Source organism: Leopardus geoffroyi, chromosome B4 (genome assembly GCF_018350155.1).
Source record: "Leopardus geoffroyi isolate Oge1 chromosome B4, O.geoffroyi_Oge1_pat1.0, whole genome shotgun sequence".
Lineage (NCBI taxonomy): Eukaryota > Metazoa > Chordata > Mammalia > Carnivora > Felidae > Leopardus > Leopardus geoffroyi.
Window position 1 is genome coordinate 21,745,237 of NC_059341.1, and position 27,705 is coordinate 21,772,941.

Sequence of the window (27,705 nt, forward strand, 5' to 3'; positions counted from 1 at the left end):
TGAGCGTCCGACTTCAGCCAGGTCACGATCTCGCGGTCCGTGAGTTCGAGCCCCGCGTCGGGCTCTGGGCTGACGGCTCAGAGCCTGGAGCCTGTTTCCGATTCTGTGTCTCCCTCTCTCTCTGCCCCTCCCCTGTTCATGCTCTGTCTCTCTCTGTCCCAAAAATAAAAATAAACGTTGAAAAAAAAAAAAGGAAAAAAATAAATAAATAAAAAAAAATAAAAAAAATAAAAATAAATGTGAGAGGGGCACCCGGGTGGCTCAGTAGGTTAAGAGTCCAGCTTTGGCTCAGGTCATGATCTCACAGTTAGTGAGTTCGAGCCCCACATAGGCTGTCTGCTGTCAGTGCAGAGCCTGCTTAGGATCCTTGTCTCCCTCCCTCTCTGCCCCTCGCCCCCCCCCCCCATGCTCTCTCTCCCTCTCTCAAAAATAAATAAACATTAAAAAAAATTTTTTTAATAAAAAAATGTGGGAGAGTTGCTTTCTTTTTTTTTTAATTTTTTTTCAATTTCTTCTTTTTTTTTTTTTTTTGAGAGACAGAGCTTGAGCAGGGGAGGGGCAGAGAGAGAGAGAGAGACAGAATCTGAAACAGGCTCCAGGCTCTGAGCTGTCAGCACAGAGCCCAACGTGGGGCTTAAACTCACGAACCATGAGATTACGACCTGAGCCAAAGTTCAGATGCTCAACTGACTGAGCCAGCCAGGCATCCTGAGACTTGCTTTCAATATGAGCAAGCTGAGAGCGAGGAGGTGGGGAATAGCCGATCTTTACCTTCATCAAATTTCTTTGAAGAATATAGCATCGATGCAAAGAATCCTAAGAATCGTGCGTGACCAAATGAAGTCAGTGTTCTAGGAAGCCAGAAGACGTAACCAAATCTTCATTGTAACTGATTTTGACGTGTAAAATCTGTATCTGTTTAATTCGTCCTTGAATATTCCCAGCCCAAGCCTGTGCCATCCACATAGTAAGAATTCAGTAAGTATTTGTCCAATGAATCAGTGATGGGGAAATTCTGAATAAGTTCCTTTAAAAGAGCTATTTCTTAAGCATAATGTACCTCCGTGGTTCACACTAGGAACTAGGCAGGCAAATACTGTTGGCTGCTATTTCTAGGCGGGGGGAGACATTAATCCAGACTGCCAAAGCCAGGTGGCTGCCTGAAATCTCATACCCCATGGCAGGAGGGAGAAGGAGCTGTTTGGGCCAGAAAGACCCTGTTTCTCTGCTGCCTCATTCTTTATGAAGAAGGAAACTCCCATCATCAATGTACAAGCGGAAAGGAGGGAAGGATTGCAAGTGGTGAGTTCCCATCAGGAAATTCTAGGTCTAGGTTCAAGCCACCAATTGAAATGATTGGCCCGGTAAGGAAAAATTGTATGTTTGACTATAATGGTTAGTTCTGAACGTCAAATTGGCTGGGCCACATTGCCCAGATATATGGCCAAATATTATTCTAGATGCTTCTGTGGTGGTTTTTGGATGAGATTAGCATTTAAGTTGGAAGATTTGGAATAAAACCTATTATCCTCCATAATGTGGGTGGGCCTCATCCAATCAGTCGAAGGCCTGACTAGCACAAAAGACTGCCCACTCTTGAGCAAAAGGGCGTTCTGCAGCCGGTGACCTCTAGACTCAAACTGTAACATTAGCTCTTTCCCAGGTCTTCCGCCTGGTGACCTGAAGGTTACAACTGTCTCATTAGCTCCTCCCTGGATCTCCATCCTGCCTTCCAGGCCCTGCAGATTTTATACTTGCCGGCCTCCATAATCACGTGAACTGATTCCCTAAAATAAATCTCTCTATACATCGTATTCGTTCTGTTTCTCTGGAAAACCCTGGCTAACACAGTGACCAATGAAAAATTAATAAATTAATCAAAGGATACTCTTATATTCTTTGCAGCTCTTACATGATATCAATAAGAGTAAATGTGATGGTTAGTTGTTTTTTTTTCCCTTTCTTTTTTTTTTTAAAGAGAGAGTGTGCACGTGAAAGCAGAGAAAGGGCAGAGAGAGAGAGAAAGAGAGCATCTTTTGTTTTTTAAGTTTCTTTATTTACTTTGGCGGGCAGGGGCAGAGAGAGAGGGAGAGAGAGAGAATCCCAAGTAGGCTCTGCGCTGTTAGCCCAAAGCCCGATGCAGATCTAGCAGTCACGAGCCGTAAGATCATGACCTGAGCCAAAATCAAGAGTCAGATGCTTAACTGACTGAGCCACCCAGGTGCCCCTGTGATGGTTAGTTTTATGTGTCAACTTGACGGGGCCAAGGGATTCCCAGATAGCTGGTAAAACATTATTTATGGATACGTCTGTGAGGATGTTTCTGGAAGAGATTGGGATTTGAATCAGGAGACTGAGTAAAGAACTCCTCCCCTCCCACCACTAATGTAGGTGGGCATCATCCAATCTGTTGAAAGACTGTATAGAACAGCAAGGGGGAGGAAGGACTACTTAGCTTTCTGCTGGAGCTGTGACAGACACCCTCTCCTGCCCTCAGACATTCACGCTCGTGGTTCCCCAGCCTTTGAACTTGGACAAGGATTTAGACCATGGGTTCCTGGTTCCCATGCCTCCCAGTGCAGGCTGGAACTACACCACCGGCTTTCCTGGGCTTCTAGCATGCAGACCATGGGGTGTGAGACTTCTCAGCCTCCACAGTCACATGAACCAACCCTTTATAACAGATCTTTCATATTGATTCTGTGTCTCTGGAGAACCCTGACGGATACAGTAAATATATTAAAAGGACTGAAAAAAATAATTGCTACAAGTCTAATCTTTACTGAGTGCTTACTATGTGTCGGCAACTTTTTTAGGCATTTAACACATCACTTTGATTACCTGCAATTTAAAAATGAGAAAATGGAGACACCAAGAGGTTCATTTACTTGCCCACGCTCACAGTTTTCAGGGGTGAAATTGGAATCCGAACACAGACAGGTTTGTTCTAGAACCTAACACGCTTCATCATGATGCTATATTGCCTCACTGAAGCATCACGAGGAACGAATTACTTCAGTTCTTTCCATAATGTTCGTTTTTGCAAATGGCCTGCAAAGTATCTCTCAAACTGTCAAGTACATATTAGCCACGTAATTATGGATCCGTGTTGCTGGGTTTGCTGTAGAGAAATACACTAACACCCTGTATAGCTGGAGGCTGGTTATCAGAGAAATTCACCTTTGTGCAATATTCATGAGCACTAGAAATTAAGCAAAAGACCTGTGAGCCTAAAGAGGCTACAAAGTTCATGCCTAAATCCTAATTGCTTTGCTCCTAGGAAAGCTTCTTAACCCATTACTTAGACCCTATATATCTTTACCATTATGTACTGTCCCAACAGAGTTGGAAATCCGCTTTCTGCCTCTAAAGCCAAGAAAAGTGTCCTAAAAATTATTCTGGCTGAATTCATTCTCTGAGATGGTTTGATATAACTGAAATTTTATCTTATTCTTTAAACAAAAGGTGACATTTCTTTGTTACTCCCACGAGATTGCTTTGTGTTATTGCAATATCAGAGTTTTCAGAGCTGAAGGGACCTTAGAGATAGTGTAATTTAGTCTGCTCACTCAGGGGCATATAGGTTAGGCCGTAGATACATCTAAGATTCTTTTTTTTTTTTTTTTATTTTAAGTAAACTCCTTGCCACATGTGGGACTCAAACTCACCACCCTGAGATCAAGAGTCGCATGCTCTACTGACTGAGCCCTCCAAGTGCCCCTATCTAGGATTCCTTTATCCTTTGGTCCATCACAGTATGTTAGTCCCATGAGGCTATGTTATGTTGTAGTAACAAATCTCAGTGACTTGATTCAACAAAAGTGAATTTCTCACTCACACTACAATTCCCACCAAGTTGGCAAGAAATTCTGCTCCATGCAACTATCTAGGGATCCAGCTGATAGAAACATCTTTTTCTTTATTTTATTTCATTTTTTAAATTTACATCCAAGTTAGCATATAGTTCAACAGTGATTTCAGGAGTAGATTTCTTATGCCCCTTACACATTTAGCCCATCCCTCCTCCCACAACCCCTCCAGTAACCCTCTGTTTGTTCTCCCTATTTAACAGTTTCTTATGTTTTGTCCCCTCCCCTGTTTTTATAGTATTTTTGCTTCCCTTCACTTGTGTTCATCTTTTCTGTGTCTTAAAGTCCTCATATGAGTGAAGTCGTATGATATTTGTCTTTCTCTGACTAATTTCACTTAGCATAACACCCTCTAGTTCCGTCCACGTAGTTGCAAATGGCAAGATTTCATTCTTTTGGTTGCCGAGTAATACTCCATTGTATACATATACCACATCTTCTTTATCCATTCATCCATCGATGGACATTTGGGCTCTTTCCATACTTTGGCTATTGTTGATATTGCTGCTATAAACATGGGGGTGCATGTGTCCCTTCGAAACAGCACACCTGTATCCCTTGGATAAATGCCTAGAAGTGCAATTACTGGGCTGTAGTGTAGTTCTATTTTTAATTTTTTCAGGAACTTCCATACTGTTTTCCAGAGTGGCCATACCAGTTTGCACTCCCACCAGCAGTGCAGAAGAGATCCTCTCTCTCTGCATCCTCGCCGACATTTGTTGTTGCCTGAGTTGTTAATGTGAGCCATTCTGACGGGTGTGAGGTGGTATCTCATTGTGGTTTTGATTTGTATGTCTCTGATGATGAGTGATGTACATTCTTTCATGTGTTGGTTGGCCATCTGGAAGTCTTCTTTGAGAAGTGTCTATTCATTTTTTTTGCCCATTTCTTCGCTGGATTATTTGTTTTTTGGGTGTTGAGTTTGATAAGTTCTTTGTAGATTTTGGATACTAACCCTTTATCTGATATGTCGTTTGCAAATATCTTCTCCCATTCCATCGGTTGCCTTTTAGTGTTGCTGACTGTTTCCTTTGCTGTGCAGAAGCTTTTTGTTTTGATGAGGTCCCAATAGTTCATTTTTGCTTTTGTTTCCCTTGCCTCCGGAGACGTGTTGAGTAAGAAGTTGGTCCGGCCAAGATCAAAGAGGTTTTTGCCTGCTTTCTCCTGGAGGATTTTGATGGCTTCTTGTCTTACATTTAGGTCTTTCATCCATTTTGAGTTTATTTTTGTGTCTGATGTAAGAAAGTGGTCCAGGTTCATTCATCGGCATGTCGCTGTCCAGTTTTCACAGCACCACTTGCTGAAGAGACTGTCTTTATTCCACTGGATATTCTTTCCTGCTTTGTCAAAGATTAGCGGGCCATATGTTTGTGGGTCCATTTCTGGGTTCTCTATTCTGTTCCATTGATCTGAGGGTCTGTTTTTGTGCCAAGAAACATCTTTTTCTTATGGGAACAGATGTGGAACACAAGGCCTCTTGAGTCACTTTACAAAGAGAAGGAAGGAGGAAGAATCAAGCACTGGCAGTAAAATCCATTGGCTCCTTCTGCCCATTCCACTGATGAGAGTCACATGGCTCTACCAACTGCAAAGGGGACTAGAAAATCTATTGGTCAAGCTCTCAGGAAATAGAAGGGAACTGATATCAGTGAACACTAGTAATATCAACCAGTATTCTTTCCATTATATCACCCTCCTCCTTTTTTTTTAAGTTTATTTTTTGATTTTGAGAGAGAGAGAGAGTGCAGGGGTGGGGCAGAGAGAGAGGGTGAGAGAGAGTCCCAAGCAGGTTCTGTGCTTTCAGCACAGAGCCCAATGCAAGGCTCGAACCCACAAACTGCGAGATCATGACCTGAGCCGAAACCAAGAGTCGGACACTCAACCGACTGAGCCATCCAGGCGCCCCCATTATTATATCACCCTTCTTAAACAACCTTGCAAATTTCAAAGTAGCGAGGGAGACAATAACAATGACGGTGACAATGATGATGATATCTGATATCTCCTAGGTCCAGAGAATGCTTCTCTCATATACATTATTATTATTTTTTTTAATATTTATTTATCTTTGAGAGAGAGAGAGACAGAGCACAAGTGGGGGAGGAGCAGAGAGAGAGGGAGACACAGAATCCGAAATGGGCTCCAGGCTCCGAGCTGTCAGCACAGAGCCCGACGCGGGGCTCGAACCCACGAACCGTGAGATCGTGACCTGAGCCGAAGCCGGACGCTCAACCGACTGAGCCACCCAGGCGTCCCTCTCTCATATGCATTATTAACTCAACCTTGTTCAATACCATTATCTTCCCTTTTCATATGAGAAAATCGGTCTCAAGGAAAGTTCAGTTGAATGGAGTGATTTGCTTAGGATCACATAATTGAGTCTCTAGGAGATGAAATGTTGACAGTCTAGTCAGAGCTGAAGATGACCGAAGAAGAAAAATGGGATAATTCGGAATCTCATCCAGGGACAGGCCAATATGAGAAACCCGTCCCCAGAATTCAGTATAAAAGAGCTTTGACGCAAAAGTGTTTGTAAAAGTAAAGAAATAATGCAGCTAGTTTCTAATTATGATTTCTTTACTTATAACCAAATTTTGCAACAAAACCTGCCTGGTAGGTGAGGATAGACACAATATCTATGTTTAAAAAACTTTTAATGTTTATTTAATTTTTGAGAAAAAGCGAGCAAGCTGTAGAGGGGCAGAAAGAGAAAGAGGGAGAGAGAAATCCCAAACAGGCTCTGCATTGTCAGCGCAGAGCCTGATGCAGGGCTCAAGCTGACGAACCATGAGATCATGACCGTGGCCAAAGTCAAGAGCCAGATGCTCAACCGACTGAGCCACCCAGGCGCCCCAGCAATTAGGATTTTAGAAGTAGAGCCAAGTGAGAGTGGCAGAGCCAATCACAGAACAAGCATTTGGTATTAAGTTAGTCACAGGACGGGGAGGGGAAAAAAAAAGTCACAGGACAGAACGTAGAGGAAAATGGTGGTCTTCTGGAAACGTATGCATCATTGGAAAAAGACAAAACGAATACGTGTAAAATGACACGTGTTCTCATCAAATGGTCTATAACAAAATGCTATTTTGTACAGTAAAAACTCCAAATAGGAAATACGAAGAAAACGAAGTTCTTTTTTTTAATGTCCATTTTTAAAATGTTTATTTACTTTTGAGAGAGAGAGAGAGAGAGAGAGAGCAAGTGGGGGAGGGGTAGAAAGAGGGAGACGAGGATTCTGGGAAGGTTCCGCACTGACAGCCCAGATCCTGATGCGGGCCTCAAACTCGCGAACCTCAAGGGCATGACCTGAACCCAGGTCGAACGCTTAACCGACTGAGCCACCCAGGTGCCCCAAGAAAACTAAGTTCTACGAAAGAGGAATACTCAGTGAAACTTTCGTGCAAAAGCTGGTGTAGACCCGGGACTTAAAGCCTGAATATAGTTTGGATAGGTGAACAGGAAAAGGGAGTCAGTTCTAGAAACAGCATGAACAAATGGTAGAGCTGTACTGTGCTCCTGGGAAAGTGGCATGGGGTGGCACATCACTTTGGGTTATTATTAGTTGCTTAGATGTATCTCTACCCCACTGGATTGTTGTCATTTTGAGGAACAAGACTTATTTATCCCCGTATAAGCTCAGTAAGCATTGCATGTGGCACATAAAATGTGCTCAAAACTGTTTACTTTGTATGGTTTAAATTTTTGCTTAGAATCATAGAAAAAGGGACTCACACAGGCTCCAAACTTTTCTTGAGCCTGTTCGTTGCTGATTTTTAAAGTTTTTTTTTTTTTAACGTTTATTTATTTTTGGGACAGAGAGAGACAGAGCATGAACGGGGGAGGGGCAGAGAGAGAGGGAGACACAGAATCGGAAACAGGCTCCAGGCTCTGAGCCATCAGCCCAGAGCCTGACGCGGGGCTCGAACTCACGGACCGCGAGATCGTGACCCGGGCTGAAGTCCGACGCTTAACGGACTGAGCCACCCAGGCGCCCTTCGTTGCTGATTTTTAAATGGAAGATTTTATTCCTAGCGTTTTTTTCCTCGGTTACTGCGAAACATTCAGACTATAATGGGAAGGCTAATGCCAGGTTGGTTTGTACCACAAGCAAGGTACTCAAGTAACAAACAAACACGCTTCTTTGTTACTTTTTGTTATACTATTACCTGGGGAGAAAGTTTGAACCAAGTCTGAACCTTTGCCAAGCCAAGACAGGATTCCCTCATTCAGCTCATTTCTTCATGAATAATTCATTAGCAAAGTTTCTTTTACCTGCAAGGAGCCTAGAGTTTCTTATTGCATCTTAATGAATTTTAATCCAAACCCTCCCTATCTTGATGTCCACAGGATCTTATTTATTATCCCCCTCTCCCCTGCTTTTAAAATTAAAATTTCTTCACACTTTGAAGCTTGAAACAGTTGGTAGTTTTTGTTTCTTGTTTTAATTTTTTTTTTTTTTTTCAGGCTGTTAAGCTCAATGAATAAGCTAAGGAGACCAATCAATGGGTCCAAGACCTTGGCTTGTCACGTACCTGCACCTTCTCCCCTCCTGGCCACAGACCGCTCTCTGGCCCCCCTGTGATATTGCGATTTATAAGAAATACGTATCTTTGTCTTGTCCAGCTTCTGGCACAGAGTTCCAAAACCCCTTGAAATTTCCCAAGAGAGAAGAGATAAAGGTGTCTTGTCATTCGTAACAAGCCCCTCTCTCAACCCACCAGTTGATGTTAAGGAGGGAACTTTTGGCTAGCCCCAGGATGGGGGCGGTTGCCAGAGGAGCCAATCAGGATGAGAGGGTTGGAAGTTTCTGCCTCAAGCCCCATCTTCCAGACGGGGAGGACAAGCTGGAGGCTGAATGAGTCACCAAAGACCCGTGGTTTAATCTCTCATGCCTATTGTAATGAAGCCTCCGTAAATACCCCCCCGAAAAACAAAGATTTGGAGAACTTCTAGATGGTGAGCCCATGGAGGTTCTTGGGGGGTGGTGCACCCAGAGAGGGCATGGGGGCTGCACACCCTCTTCCCCATACCTTGCTCCACACTCCTCTTCCATCTGGCTGTTCTATCCATAAGCCAGTAATCTGGTGACTACACTGTTTTCCTGAGTTCTGCGAGCCCCTCTAGCAAATTCATTAAACCCGAGCACGGCGTCTGGGACCCTCCAATGGACAGCCGGTCCGTGAGAAACCGAAATGGCAAGCTGGCCTTGTGAGTGGCGTCTGAAGGAGGGGAGCAGTCTTGTGGGACCGAGCCCGTAACCTGTGGGATCGGACCCCATCCGCAGGGAGGGTCGTGTCAGAATCGAGTCAAACTCTAGAACACCCAGCCGGTGGAGCAGAATTGCTTGGAGGGTGGACGCCCCGCACGTCTGAAGTCAAAAGGGAAGTGTGCGGTGAAGTGTCAGGAGGACACAGGACACGTTTTTCTTTAGCGGTCTCTCCATCTCTAAAATGTACCTTCTTTGTCTTTTCACTGCAGCAGTAAGACAGATGACGTCGTCGAGGACTTGCCTTTCTGATGAAGGACCATGAGCCTTTAATTTGCCGAGGACGGCAATCGGCAAGGTTCTAAGGCTCAGTTTCCCCTCCCCCCCCCCATAAAAAGAGGATGATGATTAATATGAATAATTATGAAGACTATCTACCACATAAAAGGGAGACGTGAAATTATTTGTGTCCTGTGAGTACAACCATTTAAAAATGCCTGCGGCTGTAATAGCTCGAGAATAAAAGGGAAAACAAAAGAAAACCAAAAAGGAAAACCGATTATGTACGGAGGTGGGATTACGAATGAACTTATTCCTGCCTCCAAATTTTCTCTGAACATTGTTATTATAAACAAACCAGATGTTCAAAACTCTAGGCACTGGGCTCCGACTTTCCTTTTATGTCCGAATAAAATGATTTAATTATACAACCCACTGTTTTCCTGTATTTTCTTTTTTAATTCCCAGAGATGGGGGTGGGGGAGGGGGGCTTTATTCTCTTGTCCTTGGCCCTGTGCCCATGGCTACCGTCCATTCTGAGGAGAGCTTCTCCCTCATCAGAGACCGGCCTCTTCCTCAGTGCAAAAATCACAACTCGAGGCTATGAGCTCACTCTTATCCTACAGACTCTTTGAGGAAAAAGGGGGGCATTACAGACTAGTACATACAAGAGGGGCACCTGGGTGGCTCAGTCGGTTGAGCGTCCAGGCTTCAGGTCAGGTCATGATCTCACAGTCCGTGAGTTCGAGCCCCTCGTCGGGCTCTGTACCGACAGCTCAGAGCCTGGAGCCTGCTTCGGATTCTGTGTCTCCCTCTCTCTCTGCCCCTCCCCCGATGTGCTTTGTCTCTTTCCGCCTCTCAGAAATGAATAATTTTTTTTTTTTAAAAAAGAACAGCACATAAAAGAAAGCAACTGGAAATCGGATATTGTGTACCTCCTTACCGCATCACACATACCTAGCGGGCTTCTCCCAGAAATGTGGGTTTTCCGTTTCTGGCCAGATCAAATGTCCCCTATAAATACAATCTTGCCCCATCTCTTCCTAAATTTTAAGATTGTTAATGCTACAGGGGCGCCTGGGTGGCTCAGTCAGTTAAGCATCTGCCTCTTGGTCTCAGGGTCGTGAGTTCAAGCCCTTCGTTGGGCTCTGAGCTGGGGGTGAAGCCTACTTAAAAATGAACAAAAGGCTGTTAATGCTACACTTACTTGTGTGGTTACTGTAATTCATAACTTTCTCCCTCACTGTATTATAAGCTCCATAAAGGCAGGGTCCATTTTTGGTTTTATCCACCATTGTATTCCCAGCACCTAGCACAGCACCTGGCCCAGAGTAAACGTTAAATAAATATTTGCTGAAGAAATGAGTAATGACTGTTCACGTGTTGGAAGCACAAGAGATTTTTATTTATTTACGAAAACCAATATTTTTAATGTTTATTTATTTTTGAGAGACAGAGAGAGACAGGGTGGGAACAGGGGAAGGGCAGAGAGAGAGAGAGGGAGACACAGAATCTGAAGCAGCCTCCAGGCTCCAGCTGTCAGCACAGAGCCCGACGCGGGACTCAAACCCACAAACCGTGAGATCATGACCTGACCCGAAGTGAGACACTGAAGCGACTGAGCCACCCAGGTGCCCCTATTTATTTATTTTTTACGTTTGTTTAGGGGCACCTGGGTGACTCAGTCAGTTCAGTGTCTGACTTCGGCTCTGGTCATGATCTCACGGTTCGTGAGTTCGAGCCCCACGTCGGGCGCTGTGCTGACAGCTCGGAGCCTGGAGCCTGCTTCAGGTTCTGTGTCTCTCTCTCTCTCTCTCTCTGCCCCTCCCCTGCTTGTGCTCTCTTTCAACCTCTCTGTCTTTCAAAAATAAATAGACATTAAAAAATTAAAGTTTATTTATTTTGAGAGAGAGAGAGAAAGAGAGAGAGAGCCAGCGGGGGAGGGGCAGAGAGAGAGGGGGATGTAGAGGATGCGAACCAGGATCCACAGCAGCTCAGCTCCAGGCTGACAGCAGAGAACCCGAGGCGGGGCTTGAACTCACAAACCACGAGATCTTTTTTTTTTTTAATTTTTTTTTTCAACGTTTATTTTTGGGACAGAGAGAGACAGAGCATGAACGGGGGAGGGGCAGAGAGAGAGGGAGACACAGAATCGGAAATAGGCTCCAGGCTCTGAGCCATCAGCCCAGAGCCTGACGCGGGGCTTGAACTCACGGACCGCAAGATCGTGACCTGGCTGAAGTCGGACGCTTAACCGACTGCGCCACCCAGGCGCCCCTCAAACCACGAGATCTTAACCTGAGCTGAAGTCAGACTCAATCCGTGGAGTCACCCAGGTGCCCCGAGCACAAGAGACTTCATAGGCATTGGGCTTATATGCTATATATGACATTGTTTTCCGCTTTTTCTGTGTAACATCTCATTTCATACTTGTGACAGCTCTGTGAGAATTCTTATTCCTGTTGCCCTAATGACAAAACTATGGCCCAGAGAAGTTATGTGATTGCCCAAGATCACACAGCTTATAAGTAGAAGGACTGGGATTCAACTTGTCTGTGTCCTGACCCCGTGCTCCTAACTTGTGTCGCATGCTGTTTTAAACAGATGAATCAGTGAATAAAGAGGCAGATTCGTTGAATTATTTATCGCATAAAAATGTATTGTCCAGGGGCGCCTGGGTGGCTCAGTTGGTTGAGTTGGTTGACTCTTGATTTCGGCTCAGGTCATGATTTCAGGGTCATGAGTTCAAGCCTCTTGTTGGACTCCAAGCGAGGCGTGGAGCCTGCTTCAGATTCTCAATCTCTCTCTCTCTCCTCTCTCTCTCACTCTCCCCCTCTCCCCTGGTCACATTCTTTCTCTAAAATAAAAAAAAAAAAATTAAATTTATTGTCCATCTATTTTTCTAGGCATTGGGAATAGAAGTAATTCCCTTCTGTCACATAGTGGGTGCTTGTGTGTGTGTGTGTGTGTGTGTGTGTGTGTGTGCATGTGCACACCCGCTCATGAGATAATCAACACTTGAACACGTAACGTGCCAGGTGCTATGAAAGTACATCGATGAAGAATGAAGGGTCCATGCATTTCCCTCAGATGTTGCACTGACAGTCGGGTGTAGGTTAAGCCTTCAAACCATGTGACCAAATGTCATCTAAGAGAAAATCTAACAAGAGCTTGTGTTACTAAATCCTTGTGAGAAAATGGATTGAGGGAGATCCACAGAACAAAGGTTTGGTGAAAATGATTAGGTATTTTGATTCCTAAAGCAAAGGAGTTCTCTTCTAAGAGAAAAAAAAGTCGGGTAGGTATTGAGTGGACTCTATCACTAGAGTTTCTGAATGAGAGTGAAATTCACCCGTCGGTGCTTTGCACGTCTTTACTATGATCAGTTCTCGCCTACCTTGCCTCTTTCTTCTTTCTTTCTTTCTTTCTTTCTTTCTTTCTTTCTTTCTTCTTTCTTTTTCTCTCTTCCTCTTTCATTCTTCCCCTTTTTCTTTCTTTCTTTCTTCTTTTTGTTTTCTTTCTTCCTCTTTCTTTCTTTCTTTCTTTCTTCCCCTTTCTTTCTTCCTTTCTTCTTTTCTTTTTCTTTCTTCCTCTTTCTTCCCCTCTTTCTTTCTTTTTTTCTTTCTTTTTCTTTCTTCTTTCTTTATTTTCTTTATTTTCTTTCTTTCTCCTTCTTTCTTATTTTCTTTCTTTCTTTCTTTCTTTCTTTCCCTTCCTTCCTTCCTTCCTTCCTTCCTTAATTCATTCTGTAGCAGTATACAAACCAGCAAAGCCACATTCAGGACAGTTGATTAACTGATACACCCTGAGGTTTTTGCAAACAAAGCAGCTGAACATTTCCTTTGTGGAAAACCAAAGGAAGTAGGGATTGGCTAGGGTGTTGTGCTCTATTAAGAAACTCATTTACTCAGAATGCTTTCCTGACTGGGGCGGTAAAACTACCCATTTGGGCTTTCCCCTATTGATCTGCCCGAAGTCCATTAAAATATAGATTATATCAGAAAACCAGATGCAGAGATAAAAGGTAATTAAGCTAACGTTTAATTAGCAACGCAACAGTAACGTCTACAACCATTGCCTCTGAGAAGGCACCCTGTCTTGGTGGTGACACTATTCACGGCTCTTACAATGCTTGGATAGACTCCCAAATGTTGCTGTTGAGATTTTTGAAGGTTAGTTCTTGAACTCCGTGGTTTGATTTGAGGAGAAGGAAATGGTCAAGACTTTCTCCCTCAGGCAGGGTTTGGTACCTGTATCATTTAGGAGGCTTTCAGCAGGAGGTAACTGAACATCACAACTAAAAATAAATACACTGGCTCATGAACTTGGGAGTCGAGAGATAAGAGAAAAAGTTTTCCCAAGGACTGACTCAAGCGAGTAGCTCCAAGTTCACGTCCCTGCAATTTCCTCAGTTCATTCTCAGGCAGTAGCAAGCTGGCTGTAGCCACATCAAACCTCAGTAACATTGAGATGCAGGTGGAGAAGGGTCACGTGCAAGACTCCTCTCAAAAGTGAATGGACAGACAACCCACGAAAGGGGGCAGAATATTTGCAAATCATGTCGCTGATCAAGGCCTGGTGTGCAGAGTATATAAGGAACTCTGAAAGCTCAACAATTAAAAGACAAATAAGCCAGGGGCACCTGGGTGGCTCAGTGGGTTAAGGGTCCGACTCTTGATTTCTGCTTCGGTCATGATCCTGTGGTTTCGTGAGTTCGAGCCCCACATTGGGTTCCACACTGACAGTGCGGAGCCTGCTTCCCCAAAGAACTGAAAACATAGGTACACAAAAATACTTATGCAAAAATGTTCATAGCAGCATTGTTTGTTATAACCAAAGAAGTGAAAAGAACCATCAACGGGTGAATGGGCCAACCACATGTGGCTGGTATACCCACCTAATGGAATATTCCATCAGAAAAAGAAGGAAGTGTTGATAACATGCTGCAACATGGATCGTCCTTAAATACATTATGCTAAGTAAGCATAAGGAGCCAGACCCAAAAAGCCACATATTATGTGATTCCGTGTACATGAACCGTTCAGAACAGGCTAAAGACAGAGAAGAATTTAAAGGTTGCCAGGAGCTGGAGGGAGAGGAAAATGAGTATGAGGGTTCTTTCCGGGTGAGGAAAATATTCTGGAATTAGAGAGTGCCGTTCTCAAGATTATTTTGGCTCTTGGCATCTTTTGTGGTTCTATGCTCTATGCCATATGTGAACACCACTGACCTGGGTGGGTTTGAATACCACAGCGTGCAAATTGTATCTCAATCAATAATAAGAGAAGAGCATGAACACTTTCTCAGAAGACCTCTCTCTCCTCAGCTGTTGATGGTCTGAGCTGTGACACGTGAATGGGTAGACCAGGGCCCCCGGGGGATGTCTTGCATCCAGAGCAGGGCTCGTGGCTTCTGAGTGACTTAGGTTCCTCGGGGCCCATCCCTGGAGCTGGAACCAGCCCGCTGACCTTACGACGGCTACCCAGAGAGAAAGGGGTGGAGAGGAGGTTGGGCAAACACAATTTCTGTTCCTGTGCTTTCCTCCTGACATCGCATATCTGAGGCACGTCTTTGCACCTGCTTTTATTCCACTATCATGTTTTTATAATTGCCTTTATGCTGGTTCCTCTACCAAATCACCAGCTCTTTGGAAGCAAAAGCTTTGAGTATCCCCAACAGCTACTACAGTCTATGCATGAAAGGTAATCATTACTACTTATTGAGTAAACAACTGATGTGAAACTTGGAAATATCTCCTATTCTGGCCGATAGCCAGATTTCTCAGTGTCAGTGATTCATCGTCTGTATGAAGTCATGCTTTCTGATACATCCTCCTTAGCACTGAATCACTCACAGCTTTGTGTGAGTTTGTTTTATTACCTCCTCTCTGACCCAGGGAACAGAACTAGCCTGAGCTTCCCAGAAATAGAAAAACTTGAAGGGAAGCTCGTCCACCTGACTTCTTAGTTTGGCTCCAGCTCACGCGACAAAATCGGGATATATTGGGGTTTTTTTTTGGTGTTGAAAATATGAACTCCCAGTTATGGAAGAAATACCAATGCTTTATCCAACCTGCTGTATCACACACACACACACACACACACACACACACACATACAATCATGTCTCAGAAATAATTCTCTCCAGTTTCTGAAATGGGAAAGAAGGTTTTTTTTTTTTTTTAAAGTAGGTTTCATGCCCAGCACAGAGCCCAACACGGGGCTTGAACTCACAAACCTGAGATCAAGACCTGAGCTGAGATCAAGAGTTGGACACACAACTGACAGAGCCACCCAGGAGCCCCAAGAAGCATTTTAACATAGGGGGAAATAAAATCTTAGTAATTTAAAACAGTTACTTGAGATGGTAGATAAATATGGACAAAGGGAAAATGATCGAGATCATTTGTGTTTTGTTTGAATCCCAGGGGCCTCTGGCAAAGAGCTTTCGATGATCTATAAGGATCCCGTCAGCTCTGATGCCTTATAGGTTTCGTCAGAGAATAGCTTGTTTAAGTAAGGATTTAAAGAGAGGCCACAGAGGAACCACAAAAGATGCCAATAATCTTGAGAACCATGAACAAAGCTGGGGGTATCAGGCTTCCTGATTTCCAGCTATGCTACAAAGCTGTAGTCATCAAAGCAGTATGATATTGGCATAAAAACAGAGACATAAATCAATGGAACAAAATCTTATTTTGCCCCGGAAATAAACTCGGGCATATATAGGCAATTAATTTTTGATGAAGGAGGCAAGAATAGACAATGGGAAAGACCAATCTGTTCAGGAAAAGGTACTGGGAAAACTGGACGGCTACATGCAAAAGAATGGAACTGGACCACTGTCTTACACCATATACAAAAATTAACTCAAAGTGGATTATCTGGAAGCCATAAAGCTCCCAGAAGAAAACGGAGGTGGTAAAGCTGCTCAACACCAGTCTTAGTGACTTAAAAAAAAAATCTGACTCTAAGAGCAAGGGCAGCAGAAGAAAAAATAAACAAGGGGGATTGCATCAAACTAAAAAGCTTCTGCACAGTGAAGGAAACCTTCAACAAAATGAAAAGGCAACCTACTGAATGATAAAAACATTTGCAAATCATGTATCCAATAGGGGGTTACTATCCAAAACACAACGTACAAGTCAATGTAACTCAATAACAAAAGACCAAATAACCTAGTTTAAAAATGAGCAGAGGATCTGAAGAGGCATTTTTCTAATGAAGACAGAGATGGCCAACAGGCACATGGAAAGAGGCTCAACATCACTCATCGTCATGCAAATCACCATGAGATATCGCCCCATATCTGTCATATGGCCGTTATCAAAAAGCTAACAAATAGGTATTGGCGAGGATGTGGAGAAAAGGGAACCCTCATGCACTGTTGGTGGGGATGTAAACGGGTGCGGTCGCTATGGAAAACAGCAGGGAAATGCCTCAAAAATTTTTTTAAAAAGAGCCACCGTATCATGCAGCAGTTCTGTGTCTGGTTGTTTATCCAAAGGAAACAAAATCACTGATTCAGAGAGGTATCTGTACCTCCGTGTTCATTGCAGAATTATTCATAATAACCAAGACATGGAAACAACCTAAGTGTCCACTGACGGATGAATGGATAAAGAAAATGTTTCTCATGACCGAATACTATATATATATATATACTAGTATACCGAATACTATATATATATACTATATATATACTAATACTATATATATATATAGTATTATATATATATAATACTATATATATATACTATATATATATGTATATATATAGTATATATATATATAGTATATATATAGTATATATATATAGTATATATATATATAGTATATATATATAGTATATATATATAGTATATATATATAGTATATATATAGTATATATATATATAGTATATATATATAGTATATATATAGTATATATATAGTATATATATATATAGTATATATATAGTATATATATATAGTATTCGGTATATAGTATTATATATATATATAATACATATATATATATATACATATATATATGTATTATATATATATATATAGTATTCGGTCATGAGAATTCTGCCATTTGTGACAACATGGATAGATCTTGGGAGCATTATGATTAAGTGAAATAAGAGAGAAAGACAAATATGGTATGATCTCATTTATATGTAGAATCTCAAAAAAAAAAAAAAAGAATTCCAAGTGCTTTCTATATAAAGCACTTAATCCTCACAATAATCCTATGCGGTAAGGACTATTAGTATTCCCATTTTACAGGTGAGGAAACTGAGGCATTCATTCATGTTAGCAAATGGTGGGAATGGGATTCAAATCCAGACAGCCTGGCACCAGAGCCCGAGCTCTTAGTTTTTATACTATTGAAAGAAAGTTGAGCACGTGTGTGACCTCCATCCCCGCGATGAGTGAACGGAATAGCACAGCTCGCATCTATCTTGTCCCTGCACTCTAACCAGAGGCACCTGTCTAACACGCAGTGTGCTCCTACAGTCACGGCATCTGGAGGAAAATAAAGTGAAGCTGGAGAAGTCACCTCAAGAGACCACTGAAAAGCATTTGAGATATCATTAAGGGCTTCTCATTTAAATACAGGCTGACCCAATTCAGATGCTTCATTTGGAAAAACAAAAGCCGCTATGCGTGATCATTTCTATTCATTAAGAGTTTTGAGCGCAACCTACGAAACCAGCTCAGGTCTACGTTGCATCTGTGCCCAGAACGGGTGTCTCCAGGAACTGAGAGAGAGGGATGTGTGTGCCCCACCCAGGGTGAGGATTTGGAACTAGAATCTGGAAAACATCACCTCTCTTTGCGTTTCCCACACTGGGACGCTTTATGGACATAAGATCTGCCAGAAGCACACATCTCCATGCTTAGGAGGACCTGTGCTTGGTTTAATGCTCTACTCTCTTAATCATACCTCCTTTTTTTTTTTTTTTAATGTTTATTCAGTTTTGAGAAACAGGGTGCAAGCAGGGGTGGGGCAGAGAGAGAGAGAGGGAGACAGAATCTGAAGCAGGCTCCAGGCTCTGAGCTGTTAGCACGGAGCCTGACGCGGGGCTCGAACTCACGAACCGTGAGATCAGGACCTGAGCCGAAGTCAGATGCTTAACTGACTAAGCCACCCAGGCGCCCCTTAATCATACCTTTTAACCTGGGTCTTGCAAGTGAAATCTGATGGACAATGGAACATGTGTGTGGAGCAGAGGAGATACAATATACACATCCACTTATGGAGTTTTGTGTCTCCCCCAGTTTACATATAGTATATGTGATGCCCCGTAGGTACAGATGTGGTAAAACCATGATGCATGGGAGTTTAGGGAGACTCAAAGGAAACTCCGGTTTCCTAGGACCAGCACTTGCTTCCAACACAGGTAGAAGACAATGGCCCTTTAAGAAACACACGATGGCCAAGGAATTACCTGGCCAGGGGTGAGGTCACCTGGTATAAAAAAGGGCAACATCCAGAAAGGAACTCAGATGGGAGTGGTCAGCACCAATACTTAGAGCAGCTGGAGGAATGAATCCTTCAGTCCCGAAATGGTGGGCAGGATCTAAGCAGGGTACCTTAGCATCACTATACCTCACTGCTTGGAAATGATAAAGTATGTTTTCTTTCTTTTTTTTTTTTTTTTTAAGTTTTTAAGTTTATTTTTGAGAGAAGGAGAGGGGGAAAGAGAGAGAGAGCACACACACCAACAGAGGAGGGGCAGAGAGAGAGAATCCCAAGTAGGTTCTGCGCCATCACTTGGGGCTTGAACTCAGGAAACATGAGATCATGACCTGAGCTGAAATCAAGAGACCGATGTTCAGTTGACTGAGCCACCCAGGTGCCCCAATGATAAATAATTTTAAATGGAATTCTTTTTGATCTCAAGCTTCGTGAGTTTGAGACCTGCATCGGGCTCTGTGCTGACAGTGTAGAGGCTGCTTGGGATTCTCTCTCTCCCTCTCTCCCTCTCTCTCTGCCCCTCTGCCCGTCTCTCTCTCTCTCTCTCTCTCTCTCTCAAAATAAATACATAAACTTAAAAAAAAGAATTCTTTTTATAGGGATGGAATAGTCCTAATAATAAGTAATAAGAACAAATACTGTTCTAATAATTATCTGCAGGTGTCCTTGGAAATTGGTGAATCACTTTTACGCATGAAATGTTGGCATGTGACTCCATGAAGTTAGTCTAAGTGGCGGTGGTATTAAAAAATAATAGTAATAAAAATTTAAAATATGTCCAGGTATTCGAGAAGGCTTTAATAGATTGTCGGGACTCAATAAGGACAGTGCTAGGGGACTCTGGGGACACAGAAGAAGGTCTCTTGCACATGAGGGATGGCGGACTAGGGTGGAAGGGGAAGTTCCTCGTTGCTTACACCTTCTTCAGGCGGCATCTGAACTCCACGAGGAAATGGGCAGAGGGCCATCGTTGACCCTTGGAAAAACCCTGGGGACCAGGCGCCCTGAGTTGGTAGCAAGAGCAGACCTTTCTGAACACCTTTCTGTGCAAAATTGTTCTGCCCCACATTTTGCCTACGTCATATTCCATAACAAAGGATTAGCTACAAGTATGTCTGTGACACAAACCTTATTGATTTCACCCAAGAAGAAAGTACATTGTCATTGCTAGGTTTCTCTTTGATGGTTAATCAGAGGACCTTGGAGCTGCCTTCCGCAAAGCATAGAGGGAGACTTCCATGCCATTGTAGGATGTTTTTCCTCTTGTTGCCAAAATGGGTCGCTTGTTTCCCGAAATACTTGAATGGACTCCAACTCTCCCAAATGGTTTAATACCTATACGATAACACGGAAGAATTTGAATATCGCTTCACTAATAAATGCTTCAAAGGAAATCTTGTAACATGAATGTTACAAGAAAAATATCCACGGCCCCTTTATTGAACCTGATGTGAAAGGAGCACACTGCGAGCTCAGTGGCTCTGAATCATGCCTCAAGCCTGTTCCACTTAAGCAAGCTCTCAAGACCCAACAAGTCTTCCAGTGACTCAGAACAGAAAGCAGAATGAATGCTCTGTCCAACTTGTGTTTCTGAAGCGTTTATTGGGTGTCGCCCTCAACCATCCAGCTGAATCCTTTTTGCAAGACACACACAACAAAGAATTCAGTGAACAAAGCAAAACAAGTCCGTAGCATTCCAGAAGGATTCCCTAATCTAAATATAAAATATGCAAGTTACAACTCATCTGGCCGATCGCACAGGAACATAGGGAGGGTTGCGATAGACCAAGGCAACGAAAAGCCTCACGCTGGCAAATTGAATTGGATTCGTTACAGTTTCATCAATTATCTACACTTGACGACATCAGGACCTACAAACATGTTAAAATTGTGAGTTTGGATTAATGGGATCAGCTCAATGGATAATCCGTTTATGTAAACTTTATGCACTATTAAGGTTATTAGGAAAACTACAGCCTAGGGGCTATAGTCTGACATATTAAAGAATAGGAACTCAAAGCATTTTTATAATTATGCCCCTAACTTTTATTCACTTTTCCACTATTCGATATGATCACACAGGCAAACACAGATGGGGTTTCTGAGAACTCAGGGAGAAAGAGGGTTGTAAATCACGAGACAATGTCTATAGATTTTAATTTTGATAGGACTTATTTCCTCCCAGTTTTATTGGCATACAGCTCTGTATAAGTTTAAGGCATACCACATGACTAGACATATGTACATTGAGAATGACTTAGGTTTTGTTCGTTTATTTTGAATTTCTATAGCACTTAGTTTCTTAGCTTTGGAAGTTTTTGTACTTAAAGCAAATATTTTTTGAATGGCAAGTATAAATTTGAGAGTAGGAGAGGCTATAAGAAAATAATGACCACAAAAAGAATTTAACTTCTTTTGTTACTTCTAATACTATATGGGTTTACTTTCTTTCTTTTTTTTTTCTTTTCTTTCTTTCTTTTATTTTTTTTTTGAGAGAGAGAGAGAGGGAGGATGCAAGTAAGGGAGGGGCAAAGAGAGAGGGAGAGAAGCAGGGCTCACGGGGGGTTCATGTTTACCCGAAGCGGGGCTCGAGCTCACAAATCATGAGATCATGACCTGAGCCAAAGTCAGATGCTTAACTGATTGAGCCACCCAGGTGCCCTATATGGGTTCTTAATTGTATAGTGGGGCTTGTAACTGCACCGTTTTGAAACACACACCCTCCACATTTTTATTTTGGAATGCTCTGGAAGTGCCTGGGTGGCTCAGTCAGTTGAGCGTCTGACTTTGGCTCAGGTCATGATCTCGAGGTCCGTGAGTTTGAGCCCCGCATGGGGCTCTGTGCTGACGGCTCAGAGCCCGGAGCCTGCTTCAGATTCTGTGTCTCCCTCTCTCTCTGCCCCTCCCCCACTCATGCTCTGTCTCTCTCTGTCAAAAATAAAATAAACATTAAAAAAAGACATTAACAATGATCGTATAATACCATTTAATGTACAGTCTATATTTGAATTTCCTCTGCTCTTCCAAAAAAGGTCTTAAAGCTGGATTTTGCTGTTGATGATGGTTTTCCTACTCTGGGTTCCAACCCAGGTTTGTCCCTCCCATTCGGTGATTCTTCAGTTCTTACTGAAGGACAATTACCCTGCCTTAAAAAAAATATTCAAGGGGCGCCTGGGTGGCGCAGTCGGTTAAGCGTCCGACTTCAGCCAGGTCACGATCTCGCGGTCCGTGAGTTCGAGCCCCGCGTCGGGCTCTGGGCTGATGGCTCAGAGCCTGGAGCCTGTTTCCGATTCTGTGTCTCCCTCTCTCTCTGCCCCTCCCCCGTTCATGCTCTGTCTCTCTCTGTCCCCAAAATAAATAAACGTTGAAAAAAAAAATATTCAACACTAATGATTTTTTTCCCCAAGAGTCTTGAAGAACAACGTCCCACATTCTGGATTACTCTACTCGTTTCTTCGTCATTAGATTTGTGCGAATCAAGTTTGGCGAATATGCTTATGTTGCAGTCAAAGCAATATTTAAAGTGAAAGTTTGAATTTTCTTTGCCTGATGTCATGGCTTGTCCCAAACTCTGGTGTGCCAAGACTTTAAGCCAGTTTGGTTCTAAAAAATTATCTTATATAATACGTAGCTTGGTCCTATTAGCAAACATCACATGCTTCTTTAGTGTGTTTGGTTTGGGGAGGACAGAGCATGTGCCTTTCAGACTTTTATTTTAAACCTTCTCAATACCAAGCAAATGCTCACTATACCTAGTGTCCCACTCTTGCTCATACAGTGATCCCTTCTGGCCACGTTTTTACAGCTTCTCTGTACCTCAGTGAATCTACAAAGTTGTTGAGAGGGACAGGGTCAAATACATATCAAGTAAAGAACTATAGATAAAGGTACAGGTTAGCTCTGACATTCTGAACGTACAGCATTTTTTCTTGATTATTAAAATGGCCATGGACATGTATTTGAGTTATTGGTCTTTGCCAACAAAGCGATAGAATGAACACAATTCCCTATGATCTCCCCGGAATTTTCTAGAGTGATCAGTGGAGCAGGGTTGCAGCTGGGGAGCTTCAGCCTTCCAGTAATGAATGAATTAGTCTAAATATCAATGGAACTGGATTCTGACCTTCATTAGCATCATCATCATTTTGGAATCACATTGACTGCCTTACCACAAAGTTGATTCTTCATCTGGATCCTCAGGATCAGATTGGGATCCTAAACACAACTGAGGTTGGGGTCTCACCATTTGTAACTTAAAGGAGTTTGATTTTTTACTTTTTTTTTTTTTTTTTTTTAATGTTTATGTACTTCTGAGACAGAGAGAGAGTGCGAGCAGGGGAGGGGCAGAGACAGAGGGAGACACAGAATCCGAAGCAGGCTCCAGGCTCTGAGCTGCCAGCACAGAGCCCAACGCGGGGCTCGAACTCATGGACCATGAGATCATGACCTGAGCCAAAGTCGGTCGCTCAACCGACTGAGCCACCCAGGCGCCCCACACCATTTGTAACCTAACATTAGTCTTTCACTTACAGAAGCGGAAAGAGTCCTAGGATCATGAGATTGAGAAGAAATTTCAAAAGGACATTGTGTATGTTTCTTTCCATCGGGTAGGCCCCAAATCTCCTTCCTGGCAGCTGAAAACCTACCCTATTTGTAGTAATCCTTTGCATAGGACTTATTTAATAGGCCTTTTACGCAAAGCACTCCCAGTGTCGAAATATCTTACATGTAATGTAAATTGGTTTCTATGTGGTAGCTAGGACACGATCGCTGTCCTCCCCTTGAAAGCTTTTCTCAGGTTTGGGCTCCTGCTCTGTGCCGTAGGCAGAAGCGGAATCGTCTGTAGCTTTTCCTCGCGGGTCTTGTTTCCTAAACCTTTAATCATTTTTATGGCTTCCTTTTAAACTCTCTCCAAATTTTCTGTCTCCTTTTAGATGCAACGCCTAGAATTAAATATAGTATTTGAAAGGATATGATTAGTACCAAATTTAGAGGGTAATCACGATCCAGTCCTTACATCCTGCACTTGAACGTTTGTTAGGCGTTTTCAAAAATGATTAGACTTTCCAACAACGGCAGCAAAGATTCCAAGAAGTCGTCTTGAACATTATGTTGTGATGTTTTAGAACTCGTTTGTACCATGGTCCACTTTAGTTAAAGGGACAAAAGGCCTCAAAGCCTGCCCAGTCTTACTGGGAAGAGCCCCTCAAAACTGCAGAAACAGGGGTGTCTCAGCAGCTCAGTTGGTTAAGTGCCCAACTCTTGACTTTGACTCAGGTGATGATCTCATGGTTCTTGGGATCGAGCCCTGCATCAGGCTCTGCACTGACAGAGTGGAGCCTGCTTGGGATTCTCTCTCTCTCTCTCTCTGTCTCCCCCTCCCTCACTTGTGTGCTCTCTCTCTCTCTCAAAACATAAAAATAAATTTAAAAATTAAAATGAATGTGCAGAAACAGATCTTAGAAAGCAGCTTAAGGATAACTCATATATATATATATATTTTTTTTTTTTGAGAGAGAGAGAGAGGGTGCAAGTGAGCGAGAGGCAAAGAGAGAGAGAGAGGGAGAGAGAGAGAGAAGTGGGGTTCACCGGAAGTGGAGCTCGTGTTTACCTGAAGCAGGGCTCGTGCACACCCAATGCGGGACTCGAACTCGTGAACTGTCAGATCATGACCTGAGCCGAAGTCAAATGCTTAATAAGTGAGCCACCCAGGCGCCCAGGATAACTCATATTGAAATCATAATGCATTTATGTCGCAAGGTCTGGTTATTATAAAACGACAAGCCCAAAAAGCTGATGCCAGTTCACATTACAGCTCAGTCTAGAGTTAACCAAACGACCCCAGCAGCATAGCGCTCATTCTGAAGAAGCCACACTGAAGTATTTCACAGGCAAGAGGAAGATGGTCAGAAATTAGAAATCGGAATGACGTCAAAAGTCGGCTGATGGCGGCCTGACACGAAAAGTAATTTCCTGGAAACTTGTGGAAATCCCAAGCATCTGTATGTTGGCAGTGGGACCTTTTGCATCATTGCCTCACACTTGACGTTAGGCAACATTCCTGGTGGACAACCGATGCCTTTCCTTGGTAAAGTCCAACGATATGTTAACTGTTCTTTCTAGCAATGTTAGCCAAGCTATCGTTTATTGAGTGCTTACTATGTGCCAGGCAGTATGGAGCCCTCTGTACACATTTTCTCCTTTGAATCATAGCAACTTTGTGAGGGGCATATTATTATTATAGCCTATGTATAGATGAGTCCATTCCAGCCCAAAGGCAGATGGTTAGTAAATGTCATAGTAGGGATTCCTGTCCAAGTATTTCTGACCCAGTAGAACTACTATGTTATAATGCCTTGTGAATTTTAAATATCAGCAGTCTGATAGTTTACACTCATAAAAAAATAAAGGGTAGAACTCATTCTTCTTTTATCTTTTTAATGGTTCTTTATTTTTGAGAGACAGAGAGAGAGAGAGAAGCTGGGGGGAGGGGTGGTGGGTGCAGAGAGAGAGAGGGAGACAGAGAATCCCAAGCAGGCTCCATGCTATCAGCACAGAGTCTGAGATGGGACCCGAACACACAAACCAAGAGATTGCGACCAGAGTCGAAGTCAGAGGTCATTCGCTTAACTGACTGAGTCACCCAGGCGCCCCCGATTCTTCTTTTAAAATGAAATTCCCTGAAGATGTACAACCTTCACGTGTAAATTCAGAAGAAAGGGCTAGCATTTTTAGATGAGTTCCTGGCTCCAGAAGAGTCTTTTAGAAACCACTGCCCCACAGCAGTTAGAATGATATAGAATGCTCTGTAACAACATGGCACAGTAGAGACATAAACTGACCACAGGCTTCCTCCCCTTTTTTCTAGGCTTGGCCGTCTTTCCCATAGTTAACTCTGGCCGTATGAGGAAGCTCTTTCTGGTGGCCTGGGGGCTGAAGGGATATTTGTCCCGCAACTGCCCTTGTGCAGACCTCTGAGCTCTTCTCTTGGCTGACTGGGACCACACACACAGAGTGACCTTGGACTTCAATTGCTGGAATTGCCATCAGCCTAAGTTTTCAAATGACTCCATGAAGACTGAAGCCATGTCCTGCCTTTCCTTCCCTGAAAACTGGAACTCTTAAGTGAGCAAGAATAAAATAAATTCTTTAAGCCTCCGTATTTGGGTTCTATCTTGTGAGGCGATTTCGCGCACCCCAACTCATATGCATATATGCGTGGTAAGATGTCAGTACCCCTCTGACATGAATACAGTAAGTTGTAAAATAGTGTTTAGAATAGGATCCGATTGGGTCTGTCAGAGTAATAATCAGTCTGGAGGAGTCGGCACCCAAATATTCACAGTGACTGGCTCTCTGAAGAACTACGGAAGGGTTTTTAATTTCTACAGAGCGTAAATGTATAATGTTTAATTCTAAAAAGTAAAAAAAAAAAAAAAATAAGTGTTCATTTGTAAAAAGAAAGCATCATGTTAAAAAATGTTGCCTTCAGCTTCACTTTACAGGAGCCAGATGTCCCCTTTTTATTATATATATTTTTTAATTTTTAACGTTTATTAATTTTTGAGAGAGAGAGAGAGTGTGAGTGGGAGAGGAGCAGAAAGAGGAAGACAGAATCCAAAGCAGGGTCCAGGCTCCAAGCCATCAGCACAGAGCCTGATGTGGGGCTCGAACCCACGAACGTGAGATCATGACCTGAGCCAAAGTCAGATGCTTAACCAACTGAGCCAGGCAGGAGCCCCTATTTTATATATTTTTTAACGTTTATTTATTTTTGAAAGAGAGAGAGAGATTGAGCCATCCAGGCACCCCTTATTTTTTATTTTTTTAAAGTTTAGTTATTTTGAGAGAGAGCAAGAGAGTGGGGGAGGGGCGGGGAGAGAGAGTGAGAGGGGGAATCCCAAGCAGGCTCCTCATGGAGCCCCATGTAGGGCTGGAACTCACAAAGTGTGAGATCATGACCTGAGTCGAAGTCAAGTGTCAAATGCTAAACCCACTGAGCCACCCAGGTGCCCCCAGATGTCCCTTTTTAAGGCAATGCTTTATTTATTAAAAAAAATTTTTTTTTAATGTTTATTTGTTCTTGACAGAGACAGAGACAGACAGAGTGTGAGCAAGAGAGGGGCAGAAAGAGAGGGAGACACAGAATCTGAAGCAGGCTCCAGGCTCTGAGCTGTCAGCACAGAGCCTGACGCGGGGCTCGAACTTGCGGACCGCGAGATCATGACCTGAGCCGAAGTCGGATGCTTAACCGACTGAGCCACCCAGGCACCCCAGCAATGCTTTATACAAATCGTACAACAGGAACATAAATTTCTCCTCAGAGTACAGATGAAACCTTTAAAGGAAGACAGGTCTACCTTATTGTATACAATTAATATATTCTTAAAAACATTATCTATAAAGCATACCCCTACTCACCAACCCTTGTTTTCTCAATGTCCTTCAAAATGAAATTCAAGACATGTTTGCCAGGAAGAAACACATCTCAGGAAGAAAGCAGGCTCACCTATAAAGGCACCAACTTTTGAAAGCATATGCTTTAAGGAAAATGATAGTTGTTAGTTAAAATACTCACGTCCGTTTAAGCGAAGTACCAATGCAAATAGTCTCATAGTTATTTTTACATGTAGAAAAATATTCAAGACTTGAAAGGAAAACCACCATTGATAACTCCTTTGAACTTAACAAAATGAAGTTCTGTGAACACTTCCTCCCCAGGGTCATATGAGCTAGCAATACATATATTGGGTTGCCCAAGCTGTGCATTCAGAAGAATTAACGTTACCTCCGACGTCTAAAAACGATTTTTCTATTGTTATTTTAAAAAAGAAAACAAAGATACAAAAACCCACGGTAGGCAAGAAATCAAATTAGTAAAAA

The 27,705-nt window shown here is 42.8% G+C and overlaps 1 long non-coding RNA gene across 1 annotated transcript; it reads left to right on the forward strand.

The window, feature by feature from the left end:
- The first annotated feature begins 20,405 nt into the window (after positions 1-20,405).
- Positions 20,406-25,980, forward strand: LOC123591338. The gene is made up of 2 exons (XR_006709250.1): positions 20,406-20,712; positions 25,691-25,980. It is a non-coding gene; the product is annotated as an uncharacterized LOC123591338 (long non-coding RNA).
- The last annotated feature ends 1,725 nt before the right edge of the window (positions 25,981-27,705 follow it).